Here is a 13,739-nt window from a genome sequence, read left to right as displayed (position 1 = left end):
GTATCTGTCATCGGCACCAACTCCACGAACTCCTCGGTGATGGTCAATGTGTCATTTCATTAGCAATGAGGTAGCTAGCTTTCACTGCAGCGTCACTGATGTCTCGGCTGTGAGTAAACACAGACTGCTGTTTCTTCAGACCCGCCAACAGTTCATTCACCTTCTCTCTTCTCCGCTGTCCTTGAAAGTTGTCATATTTGTCGGCATGAAGACTCACATAGTGGCGACAAAGGTTATATTCTTTCAGCACTGCAACATGCTGTGAACACACCAAACATACAGCTTTCCCATTCAATTCCGTGACCAAATAGGAGGATGACCATTTTTCTTGGAACACTCTGCGTCCACTTTTCTCTTTTTTGACAGAGACATATTGGGGCAATGAGGGTGCCAAAGCCCATAATGTTAAAAGTAGAAGCCGTAATAAATATCGCGGGCAAAACAAAGTAGCTCATCCGGACTGGCTGCACGTGCTTGACCTACTTGCTCTGCCCCGGTATAAACAGTTTGCTTGCTTAACACAATTGCTATTGCGCCATCCAGTGGACGCAATTGGAACAGCAGTTTATTTTATTGAAAAATTGCAGCACATTTTTATACTTTACAAAATCATCTCGCGGGCCGGATTAAACCCGTTTGCGGGCCTGATCCGGCCCGCGGGCCGGACGTTTGACACCCCTGCCCTAACCCTTCCCCTAACCCTAATCTTAATGATTTTAGCTAACCCTTCCCCTAATCCTAACCTTAACCCTTTAAGCTAACTCCTAAGTGTAACCCTAACCCCCAGCCTAGCTAACGTTAGCCAGCTAGCTAACATTAGCCACCTAGCTAGAATTCGTAACATGTACGTTTTTCATATTCGTAACATATAATACTATACGAAATATTATACAAAATGGGTGATGGGCATCCACAAATTAGTACATACCATAGGAAACATAACATATCATACTAAATGGATTGTCTCAGATGTACATACAGAATAATACAAAATGCTCTGAGACCAGGTTGTGTATGAACACAATGATGTGACACAATGTACTATGGCGTTGAATCCACATTCATTTTAGCACTGTGATTGACAGTAGAACTTTGTTTGTGCTTCATGATAGTTTTTATGTTGTTCTTCAGCCCTTGCATTTGAATGCAATTGTCTCTCATAAAAGCACATCCTCAATCACTGATGTGTAATAAATTGTACTTCAGTGTCATCAGAAAATCAGTGTATGTTGTCATTATGGGCTACTTTGAAAGTTAAATCTATTTCTAGAAGCACTCATTAATTTGCATCAGCTACGGTACTTAATAATCAAAATGGCATCATATCTCTTTAGATCATTTTAAACATAATTCTCTCTGACAAGACTCTGAACATTGCATAAATTCAGCGATTCAGCACCATTAGTGTTTTGTCACAGTGGGTGAGTGGAGAGCATTAAAGGTTGCCCTGCTGTTGGACTGAGACGCTGTGATGGAGTCACCTACTGGGAAATTGTATCAGATCACTGCTTGCAGGCTCCTCATGACCGAGCCTGGAGCAAAACGCACCCACATAAAGTCCACATATTATTAATGACAGAAGAAGTTACATTCACCACCTATTTTATATCCAAAACATTTTTCTTTATAATCTGATAGAAATTTTATAGGGATTTTTGTGAGGAAGCAACCAGTTTTATAGGTAGTACAGTAGTAACCATTTTATAGTTTCTGATACTCCCTGTCCACCTGTCTCAATACACAAATCCCTGCCTGCTTCCAACCAATGATGCTAACATTACAGCCAACCTATTACAGGTTAAATCATACCTGGCAGAGGGCATTTCAAGACACAGACACTCTTGCATCTCAATAAAGTGTATTCCTCTCCTTCCTCTGCATTGATGTGAAAACACAGGACAGGTGAAAGCACCATGGTGGACAACTACTGTGGATTTGCTTTCACCATTCCAGTTTTGTCACATCAGAGCCGATGAAATAAAGGAGGTTTCGTGGAAGTTTGTCTATTTAGATGCACACGCTGTGAGCTGTGCCTCCTCCCATTCATCAAACCATCCATTAACCACCCACACAGGCTAGCGCTCGCTCGCTAATGATCTGTGTTTCACTCAGAGCACCGCCATGCCGATAACATGCTTGCTTTCTCAGCCCCACGACTCCTTCAACATCATCTCCAGCAACTCACAGCCAAACCACTGCAACGATAACTTATTACAGCCCAAATGGAGACATTAAAGAAGAGAACATTATCATGAGTATGGTTTTGCTTGGGATTTTTTTATTGTGTTTTTATGAGTTCTTTGTTAATGGAATGAATATGGAAAGGGTTGCCAGAACCTGAGTGTGAATTTGGAATGGATTGTGAGAGATGAGGGATACAATTCAAAGCTACATTGTGTTACAGTGCAAGCCTTTACAGAACAACAATTGTCATCATTCGGTTTCTTTCACATTAGTTTAGAAAATGCTTAGTCCTCCATCTTCCACCAATATGTGACTAGAGATATCCGTGTTACACATCACTTTTGTAAACATCTCTCCCTCTATAAAGCAACATTTTTTAAGCGAAACCGAAACAATAGTTCTCTCTACAGGCAGTGTTTTAGTAGTTTTTTCTCCAGGTGGTGTTTTGCTCTTTATTCATAGGTGCAGCAGAGTCCTGCTGCAGTGCAGAAACACAGTGAGTAAATGAAAGCAAAAGGGCAGAACAGAACCTGTAGTGTGGTGTTGTGGCCGTTTTCTTTCATTTGCCAGTGTAGCACATGGGGATGTGTGAAACTTACTCCTAAGCCTGAAGTGTCCCCACTTGCATCAGTGAATAGCTAGCTTTTCACGTGGCACTGACTGGAGGGCGGTCACATGTGCTAGCAAGGCAGAGGTCCTGGGTTCGAGCCTCAGTGTGAGTCACAAATCAGGAGGAAGTGGTACTCGCTAAGCAAGCAGCGTGACGTCCTTTACAGTGGTGCCTAGTATCATGACTCTCCTGGGTGAGGATCAAAGGCCTAACAACAGCTTGGTAAATAGCTGACAACTACCAGACCCTCTTACCCAGAGAAGAGGGAAAGGCCAGTTTTGACACCTTAACACTCGGTCGTAAATTAGGCAGGAGGGGAATCGCTCCCTTTGCTCTTCAGTATTGGGAAATAACTATCCCTTTGTTACCAAAGGTTTTGCCGCCCCAAAACTCCAACATCCAACAATGAACACTGGGACAATATATTTCAACATCCGAATGTTGGGAATGATGAGAAATGGAATATGGAAAATGAATGACTATTAAAAATTGTATAAAGGCGTTATAACGAAAACATTGTGACTTGAAGAGGTTTTCCACTGTGTATATCAGGTTTACATCCTTTACCTTGTGTAGAAAATATCAAGGAGGAAGACAATATTTTCGTGAAGATAGGTATGTGATTTTAGCTTCCTAACAAGATCATAGTGATGATGATATTTTGCCTCGAAACTAGCCATGCCGAGGGAGCTCAGAGAGCGTGTCAGTATGACAGAAATTCCCCCTTTTACCCAAAGGTATAAAAGATTGAGTTAAGAATTAACATACCAGACCAGACAGACTCAAGCTGCAGCTTTTGTCTCCATTGGTTACGACCCTGAAAATCAACACGAGGTGAAGACAACAAAGTCACCTCTTTAACAATCAATGTTCCATTTACATTTTCGTCATTTAGCAGACGCTCTTATCCAGAGCGACATACAAATTGGTGCATTCACCTTATGATAGCCAGTGGGACAACCACTTTACAATATTATTATTATTATTATTATTTTATTGATTTTTTTCTCTTTGGGAGGGGTAAGGGGGGGTAGAAGGATTACTTTATCCTATCCCAGGTATTCCTTAAAGAGGTGGGATTTCAAGTGTCTCTGGAAGGTGGTGAGTGACTCCGCTGTCCTGGCGTCGTGAGGGAGATTGTTCCACCATTGGGGTGCCAGAGCAGCGAACAGTTTTGACTGGGCTGAGCGGGAACTGTGCTTCCGCAGAGGTAGGGGGGCCAGCAGGCCAGAGGTGGATGAACGCAATGCCCTCGTTTGGGTGTAGGGACTGATCAGAGCCTGAAGGTACGGAGGTGCCGTTCCCCTCACAGCTCCGTAGGCAAGCACCATGGTCTTGTAGCAGATGCGAGCTTCAACTGGAAGCCAGTGGAGTGTGCGGAGGAACGGGGTGACGTGAGAGAACTTGGGAAGGTTGAACACCAGACGGGCTGCGGCGTTCTGGATGAGTTGTAGGGGTTTAATGGCACAGGCAGGGAGCCCAGCCAACAGCGAGTTGCAGTAATCCAGACGGGAGATGACAAGTGCCTGGATTAGGACCTGTGCCGCTTCCTGTGTAAGACTGGGTCGTACTCTGCGAATGTTGTAGAGCATGGACCTACAGGATCGGGTCACCGCCTTGATGTTATCGGAGAACAACAGGGTGTTGTCCAGGGTCACGCCAAGGCTCTTTGCACTCTGGGAGGAGGGCACAACAGAGTTGTCAACCGTGATGGAGAGATCATGGAACGGGCAGTCCTTCCCCGGGAGGAAGAGCAGCTCCGTCTTGCCGAGGTTCAGCTTGAGGTGGTGATCCATCATCCACACTGATATGTCTGCCAGACATGCAGAGATGCGATTCGCCACCTGGTTATCAGAAGGGGGAAAGGAGAAGATTAGTTGTGTGTTGTCTGCGTAGCAATGATAGGAGAGGCCATGTGAGGATATGACAGAGCCAAGTGACTTGGTGTATAGCGAGAATAGGAGAGGGCCTAGAACTGAGCCCTGGGGGACACCAGTGGTGAGAGCACGTGGTGCGGAGACAGATTCTCGCCACGCCACCTGGTAGGAGCGACCTGTCAGGTAGGACGCAATCCAAGAGTGAGCCGCGCCGGAGATGCCCCACTCAGAGAGGGTGGAGAGGAGGATCTGATGGTTCACAGTATCAAAGGCAGCAGATAGGTCTAGAAGGACAAGAGCAGAGGAGAGAGAGTTAGCTTTAGCAGTGCGGAGAGCCTCCATGACACAGAGAAGAGCAGTCTCAGTTGAATGACCAGTCTTGAAACCTGACTGGTTTGGATCAAGAAGGTCATTCTGAGAGAGATAGCAAAAGAGTTGACTAAAGACGGCACGCTCAAGAGTTTTGGAGAGAAAAGAAAGAAGGGATACTGGTCTGTAGTTGTTGACATCGGAGGGATCGAGTGTTGGTTTTTTGAGAAGGGGTGCAACTCTCGCTCTCTTGAAGACGGAAGGGACATAGCCAGCGGTCAAGGATGAGTTGATGAGCGAGGTGAGGTAAGGGAGAAGGTCTCCGGAAATGGTCTGGAGAAGAGAGGAGGGGATAGGGTCAAGCGGGCAGGTTGTTGGGTGGCCGGCCGTCACAAGTTGCAAGATTTCATCTGGAGAGAGAGGGGAGAAAGAAGTCAAAGCATAGGGTAGGGCAGTGTGAGCAGGAACAGCGGTGTCATTTGACTTAACAAACGAGGATCGGATGTCGTCAACCATTTTCCTCGAAGTCATCCACAGAGAGGGAGGAGGGGGGGGGGATTCAGCAGGGAGGAGAAGGTGGCAAAGAGCTTCCTAGGGTTAGAGGCAGATGCTTGGAATTTAGAGTGGTAGAACGTGGCTTTAGCAGCAGAAACAGAGGAAGAAAATGTAGAGAGGAGGGAGTGAAAAGATGCCAGGTCCGCAGGGAGTCTAGTTTTCCTCCATTTCCGCTCGGCTGCCCTGAGCCCTGTTCTGTGAGCTCGCAATGAGTCGTCAAGCCACGGAGCAGGAGGGGAGGACCGAGCCGGCCGGGAGGATAGGGGACATAGAGAGTCAAATGATGCAGAAAGGGAGGAGAGGAGGCTTGAGGAGGCAGAATCAGGAGATTGGAGGGAGAAGGATTGAGCAGAGGGAAGAGATGATAGGATGGAAGAGGAGAGAGTAGCGGGAGAGAGAGAGCGAAGGTTGCGACGGCGCATTACCATCTGAGTAGGGGCAGAGTGAGTAGTGTTGGAGGAGAGCGAGAGAGAAAAGGATACAAAGCAGTGGTCGGAGACTTGGAGGGGAGTTGCAGTGAGATTAGTAGAAGAACAGCATCTAGTAAAGATGAGGTCAAGCGTATTGCCAGCCTTGTGAGTAGGGGGGGGACGGTGAGAGGGTGAGGTCAAAAGAGGAGAGGAGTGGAAAGAAGGAGGCAGAGAGAAATGAGTCAAAGGTAGACGTAGGGAGGTTAAAGTCACCCAGAACTGTGAGGGGTGAGCCATCATCAGGAAAGGAACTTATCAAGGCGTCAAGCTCATTGATGAACTCTCCAAGGGAACCTGGAGGGCGATAAATGATAAGGATGTTAAGCTTGAATGGGCTAGTGACTGTGACAGCATGGAATTCAAATGAGGAGATAGACAGATTGGTCAGGGGAGAAAGAGAGAATGTCCACTTGGGAGAGATGAGGATTCCTGTGCCACCACCCCGCTGACCAGATGCTCTCGGGGTTTGCGAGAACACATGGTCAGACAAGGAGAGAGCAGTAGGAGTAGCAGTGTTTTCTGTGGTAATCCATGTTTCCGTCAGCGCCAAGAAGTCGAGGGACTGGAGGGTAGCATAGGCTGAGATGAACTCTGCCTTGTTGGCTGCAGAATGGCAGTTCCAGAGGCTGCCGGAGACCTGGAACTTCACGTGGGTCGTGCGTGCAGGGACCACCAGGTTAGAGTGGCAGCAGCCACGCGGTGTGAGGCGTTTGTATAGCCTGTGCGGAGAGGAGAGAACAGGGATAGACAGACACATAGTTGACAGACACATTGTTACGGCTGAGTAGCTGTTCTAAGTACTGTATCTAAGAAGGTGAATTTAATTGGGACCATCCTGTTACTTTCTTCAAACCATCATCTACTATGCTGCTCTAATCACCCCACTGGGGATCATCGACACGGCTGATTAGCCGTCCACAGAAGACCACTTCCAGAACGAGTGAAAGTAAACAGACAACTAAGAAAAAGGACATTGTGACCTCTTGTGGACAATCAGAGCCTTACACCTGAGAACGAAGTAGAAGGCCCATCCGAAGGAGAAGGCTCAATCGAACCCTTTCCACGAAGGCCTGGGTCCAACAGAGATACAAGACTAAGACCTTCAACATATAAATACATGCATTACTTCTTACCCAAAAGGGCTGGCAGTTCGGGGCAAGGTATTAGGATTACTGTGAGAGTAGTTCCCAAATGTATCCAAGTGTTGCTTCTCTTCCTCTCTCGCTCTCTCTCTTTCTTTATCTCTCCATCTTTTGTAACAAGTGTCATATTGTGTTAGTCCGCTAGGGACCTGTCGTCATCATATTACGTTTCTAATCAATAACCTATACCGTGTGTGTGTATCCTGTGTTATCATTTAGTTTGGTAGCAAATAAATAATCAAATCAATTTGTGTGGTACGGAATTATCAGTAAGACTCGGGTTTGTGCAGATTCAAGAAGTCTGCGACTTTCAGAATGAGTAAATTATTAATAAGTGACTGTTATCGATATCTATATATTATTGAGTTTAATTTGGGAGATGGTAACTCGTTAAACAACTTCTCCCGTGGTGCCCCAAATTGCTAAGGAGTCAATTGTTACATGATTAATTTAATCTAGTAACAATTAAACATAGTAGGTAATTATTCGATAAATAACAGTCATCAAATTAATGAAAGTCACGTCACGACACTAGTGACTCGGATCTACAGTTGTGCTCAGCTCAACTCTGGGGTAAGTCTGAAGCTTTTTGCATTGCGCCGACTGTTAGGACACTTCAGGATGGCGTGCAAGGCAGAGGTCCTGGGTTCGAGCCTCAGTGTGAACCGAATCAGGAGGAAGAGGTTCTCGCTAACCAAGCAGCTTGACGTTCTTTACACCAGTAGTGTCTGTGCACACTTTTCTCATCAGTGGGCCTGTCTGGGCAGCAGAGGCTGTTGGTTCAGTCCTGATAGAGAGTTAAAATAGTCTGTGAAACAAGAGCTCTCACCCCGATAATGCACTTGTTAAACAGCCTGGTACGCTGACAAGAGAGGAGTGAGAGGTGAAGGGAGGAGTAGGGAGGTGTAAGGAGTAGGGGGTCAGGAGAGAGGGGAGAAGAGGGAAGAGGGAGGCAGGGCAAGACCAGGCATGGCGAGATAGACAGCCAGGCAGGGAGGAGGTAGCAGTATAGGGGGAGAGGAGTAAGGCAGCAGAGGATGGGTGCATATAGAGTTGAGGTAGGAAGGAGGAGGAGGAACAGAGGATGAAGCCAGGGGGTAAAAGGTGTGACATGACACTGCTGTAGCTATCTGTGTTCCAGCAGTCACGGTTCCTGGCCTTGGCCATGTCACAGAAAAAAAGAAAGAAGGGAACTTTTTCACTTCTGCCCAAGGCTGCATTTTGTTAGCTTGTTTGCACGGATTAAACCTGATTTCAGTTGCTTACACAACACTGAGACACAAACAAAGCCTCGTGTCCACCACTATCATCCAAACAATGAATACCTCAGGCCTCTACCCTCCTTTCGATTTTTGCCTTAAGTAACATTCTGGGCTCTATTTTAACAAACCTAACGCAATGGTCAATCTAAGCACTGGTGGTAGTGCTATAGGTTCGGGGGTGTGTCAGAATTTTTAAAATATTTTCACAACCACAATTATCGGTGCAGTTGCTGGCGTTGGCGTGAAAGGGCTTGGTTTTGATGAATAAACAAGTTGTGGGTGTGTCGAGGCTTGGCCCCTCACTGGCCAATCAGAACCTGCTCCATGGCTAAATATGTGGTTGCTTGAAGTTGTGTATTTACGGTCATTTATGTATTGCCTTGGAATCAACTCCAATTCCAATTATAGTTTGTTAAACAGCTTACAGAAACAAAATAATAAAATGTAGACCTATCCTATTTTTGCTAAATATGCTAACTTGAACCTGTTTGCAGTCCACATTGTTCTAAGTAATTGCATGGCTTCAATGTAGAAATACAGTACATAGCATTCACATTGATATAGGGGTGATGGATTCTGACTTCTAAACTTGAAATATTGTTAATAATCAGTTATCCTATAGAAAGGAGGAGTGCCATAGTCTGGTTTCTACATCAGAAGTTAATGGTTATCTGTAGGAAGAATGTATAAGGTGGAGGCAATTAAGCTTGGAATGTACTGAATAAAGGAAAGACAATCACATGATTTCAGTCACTGATAAGGGTGGAGAGCGGTGGATTAGTGAGGAATGGGGTCAAGGTCAGGTCAGGTCACATTAAGGGAGAAGGAGCAGTTTATTACCCACATCACTTAACTTCCTGCCTAGCAATGAATATGTCATGTTTAGAAGGAAGGGAGTGTTCACCTAAATTGGAGTATATATATATCTGTGCTGGTTGGAACGTCTCTTTTGTCTTATGCAGCTGTGTGACCCATTGGGTGAATAAACTTGGTTTGAGCTTTACTAGTCATCCGTTGGTTTTTACCTTGTTATTTAGAACCTAACAGTTGGCGCTGCGAGCAGGGTTCACCACAATTTACAGTCAAACTAGAGAGTCAGAATCAGTGAACAGGAGCCGGCACCAGAAACAAGGTAGGCACAGTTCCTACACCTGTTACCACTCATTCTGACATCTTGGGGAGATGATAATCATAGGCTGAACAATTATAGGATACGGACCTAGAAAAGCCTGAGTTTATTTAGTAGGCCCATTGTAAATACTACCGGTAGGACTAGGCACTGCGGGCACTGCGTGCCTAGAAGGGTTTAGCCACCAGGCGGTTAGACTAAGCACTGCGGGCACTGCGTGCCTAGGAGGGTTTAGCCACCAGACGGTTGGACTAGGCACTGCAGTGAGGCAGTAGAGTGTATGTGGATAGTGATAAAAGGTTGCCTATACGTTCTGTAGGAGAGCCTCATCCATGGTTAGAAAATAAAAAAGATATTCAAACTGTCAGCTTCCTGCCTCCTGTTTGTCTCCGGGCCTCTAGAGGTCATCTGTGTTCCCCTCTGCCTTAGTTCTTCCTCGTGTGTGTCAGCTTCCTGCCTCCTGTTTGTCTCCGGGCCTCTAGAGGTCATCTGTGTTCCCCTCTGCCTTAGTTCTTCCTCATGTGTCCTAATTAGCTTGATCCAGGTCACCTGTGCCTTGTTTCCCCTTGTGTATTTTAGCTGTGTGTTTTCCCCTTGTTTCTCACTTGGTAGTTGCGTCCTGACTATGTGTCTCCTGCTTTGTCCCACCGTGTCTGTCCTAGTAAGTTGTTCTAAGTTATCTTTAGTTTGTTTTTCTCCCCTCGTGGAGTTGTTTTGTTTTGCCTCCTGTTTTGGAACATTAAATCTACTTGCCTGGAGTATTGCCTTGGGTGTTTCATTTGGGTCCTACAACACCTCCTCTGTGGCTAAGGGGTAGTACCCCCAGCTCTCCACATCTGAGACCGGAGTTTCTAGCCCGGCTTGTGACAGAATAACCAAGTCACTCATGGACCCAGAAACACTCAGTTCCCCGGACCTGTTGGCGGTGATCACTCGACATGAGGCTTCTTTCCAGCGCCATGAAGCCGTTCTCAGCCGACAAGAGGAGCTGATGGCTAGTCATTCTCAACTCCTGGCCGAAATGATGAGTTCCCTCCGCCAGCTCTTTGAACGCCTCCCTGGTCCTCTCCCTTCCCCCAGGTCACCCCTCTGTGACGACAGGTCATCTCGGTTGGCGGAGCCCCGACTACCACCTCCCAAGCCCTTTTCTGGGGATCCAAGCTCTTGCCAGGGTTTCCTCACCCAATGCTCCCTCACCTTCGAGCTCCAACCCTCAAGTTTTCCCACAGACCGTTCCAAGATTGCCTACATCATTACCCTTCTTTCAGACAAGGCGCTTGCCTGGGCTTCTGCGGTGTGGCAGTCCCAGGAGGCCTGTTGTGACTCCCACGCTGCATTTGTAGAAGAGTTCAAGCGGGTGTTCGATCATCCTGTCAGTGGGCGGGAGGCTTCCAAGCGCCTACTGTCTCTCCGTCAGGGGCCCCGAAGCACGGCAGATTTTGCCATTGATTTCCGGACCATAGCAGCAAGGAGCGGATGGAATGATGAAGCGCTGAGGGTCTGCTTTCAGGGAGGGTTATCTGAGCCCCTTCAAGATGAGTTAGCCACCCGAGAACCAGCTGGTGATCTCGAGTCCCTCATAGCCTTGGCCATCCGCCTGGACAATCGTCTAAGAGAGCGGAGAACGGCTCGCCGTCAGGTGTCTCATTCCCAAGTTCCTCTGAGCAGCTCTGTTTCTCCTGTTTGGACTCCGTCATTCAGAGCTTCCCCGGCTCCTGAACTGCTCCAGGATTCCCCGGAGAGCATGCAGTTAGGCCGTTCCAGGCTTTCTCCCAACGAAAGGGAACGTCGCATGAGGGAACGTCGGTGCCTCTACTGCGGGGGTTGCCGGCCACTTCCGCTCCACTTGCCCCGAGCTTTCGGGAAACGCCTGTCCCCGCCCAGCTACAGGAGGGCTGTGATGGGGAGAGTTAGAGCGCCTCCTACTAACGCTGTCCTGGCTATTCCAGCCACTCTGTCCTGGGGGGGCCACCAGCATCGGGTCCAGGCTATGATCGATTCCGGTGCCGCAGGTGATTTCCTGGATGTAACCTTGGCTAAGGAACTTAAGATCCCTACCCAACTACTTCCTCAACCCCAGGCAGTTACAGCCTTAGATGGCAGACCTCTGGAACCAGGAAAGGTTACCGAGGCGACTCAGTCCCTGCGACTTACCATCTCTCAACACCAGCAGGAGGAGACCTTCTATCTCATTGACTCTCCCGAGTATCCTATTATCCTGGGTCACCCTTGGCTATGCAGACATAATCCCCAGATCGACTGGCCTCACGGGCACCATTCCTAAGCTGGGGTCCCGCCTGCCAACTCACCTGCATGCTTCAGAGTCCCTCAGCCCCTAGTACCCAGTTTCAAGAGTCTGTTGACGTCTCCCGAGTCCCCAGTGTTTACCATCGGTTCAAGGCAGTGTTCAGCAAGGCCCGGGCTACTTCCTTACCGCCTCATCGCACGTATGACTGTGCCATTGATCTACTCCCTGGGTGCTGCCCTCCTAGAGGTCGGATCTTTTCCCTTGTCCTCCCCGAGCACGCAGCTATGGACACCTACATTAAGGAGTCCTTGGCAGCCGGCCTCATCTATGCCTCTACTTCCCCGGCTGGGGCGGGCTTCTTTTTTGTTGAAAAGAAAGACGGGGGTCTTAGGCCTTGTATTGATTACCGGGGACTCAACAAGATCACGGTTCGGAATCGATACCCCCTTCCTCTCATGGCCACTGCTTTTGAGCTGCTTCAAGGGGCTTCCATTTTTACTAAGCTGGATCTCCGCAATGCTTACCATCTCGTGCGGATCCGGCAAGGAGACGAATGGAAGACGGCGTTCAACTACGCCCACGGGGCACTATGAATATCGGGTGATGCCGTTCGGGCTCACCAATGCCCCCGCAGTATTCCAAGCCCTGATTAATGATGTTCTCCGGGATATGCTTAATCTGTTCGTCTTCGTGTACCTGGACGATATCCTCATCTTCTCGAGGTCACTGAAGGAGCATGAGGGGCATGTTAGCAGGGTTCTCCAGAGGCTCCTTGACAATCACCTCTACGTTAAGCCTGAGAAGTGTGAATTTCATGTTTCTCAGACTCAGTTTCTCGGGTTTATTGTCACTCCCGGGCACCTAGAGATGGATCCCAAGAAGGTCAAGGCGGTCCACGATTGGCCCACACCTGCCACGGTCAAGGAGGTTCAACGGTTCATTGGCTTTTCTAACTTCTATCGGAAGTTCATTAAGAATTTCAGCTCGGTGGTAGCCCCCTTGACGACGCTTACCAAGGGAGGAGGGACCAAGATTCACTGGGGTCCGGAAGCAGCAGGGGCCTTCGAGGATCTCAAGCTCCGCTTCACGTCTGCTCCGATTCTGGTGACCCCTGACCCAGAGAGACCTTTCGTGGTGGAGGTGGACGCCTCAGAGGTGGGGGTGGGAGCCGTCCTGTCACAGAGGGGTGCGGATGGGAGATTACACCCTTGTGCCTTCATGTCTCGCCGCCTGTCTGAGGCCGAGCGCAACTACCACGTGGGGGATCTAGAGTTGCTTGCGGTAAAACTGGCATTGGAAGAGTGGCGCCATTGGCTTGAGGGGGCTCAGCACCCTTTCCAGGTTCTCACAGACCACAAGAACCTGGAATATCTCCAACAGGCTAAGCGGATGAACCCTCGGCAAGCACGATGGTCCCTTTTCTTTAATCGATTCCAGTTCCTCCTGACTTACCGACCTGGCACCAAGAACGTCAAGCCGGATGCTCTGTCTCGAGTCTATTCTCCCGAGTTACAAGAGAAGCCCTTGGCATCTATTATTCCGAGGTCTAGGATCGTCGCACCTCTTCAGTGGGAACTAGAAAGAGGGGTACGAGAAGCTCTTGTCCAGGAGCCCGATCCAGGCGGTGGTCCTGCCGGTCGCCTGTACGTTCCTCTCTCTGTTCGGGGCCGCGTCTTGCAGTGGGGTCATGAGTCGCCCTTGACATGCCATCCAGGCAGTGCTCGCACACTGGAGTTCCTCCGACGGCGGTTTTGGTGGCCGTCCATCAAGAAGGACGTGCAGGTCTATGTTGAGGCCTGCCCTGTGTGCAACCAGGGAAAGTCGACACGCCAGCGACCCCAGGGACTGCTCCATCCCTTACCTGTTCCTCGAAGGCCATGGTCACACCTTTCTCTGGACTTTGTTACGGGACTTCCTCTATCCCAGGGCAACACCGTCATCCTAGTGGTGGTA

This window comes from Coregonus clupeaformis, chromosome 12, assembly GCF_020615455.1.
Source record: "Coregonus clupeaformis isolate EN_2021a chromosome 12, ASM2061545v1, whole genome shotgun sequence".
Classification (NCBI taxonomy): Eukaryota; Metazoa; Chordata; class Actinopteri; order Salmoniformes; family Salmonidae; genus Coregonus; species Coregonus clupeaformis.
Note: the sequence above shows the minus strand (reverse complement) of the source record.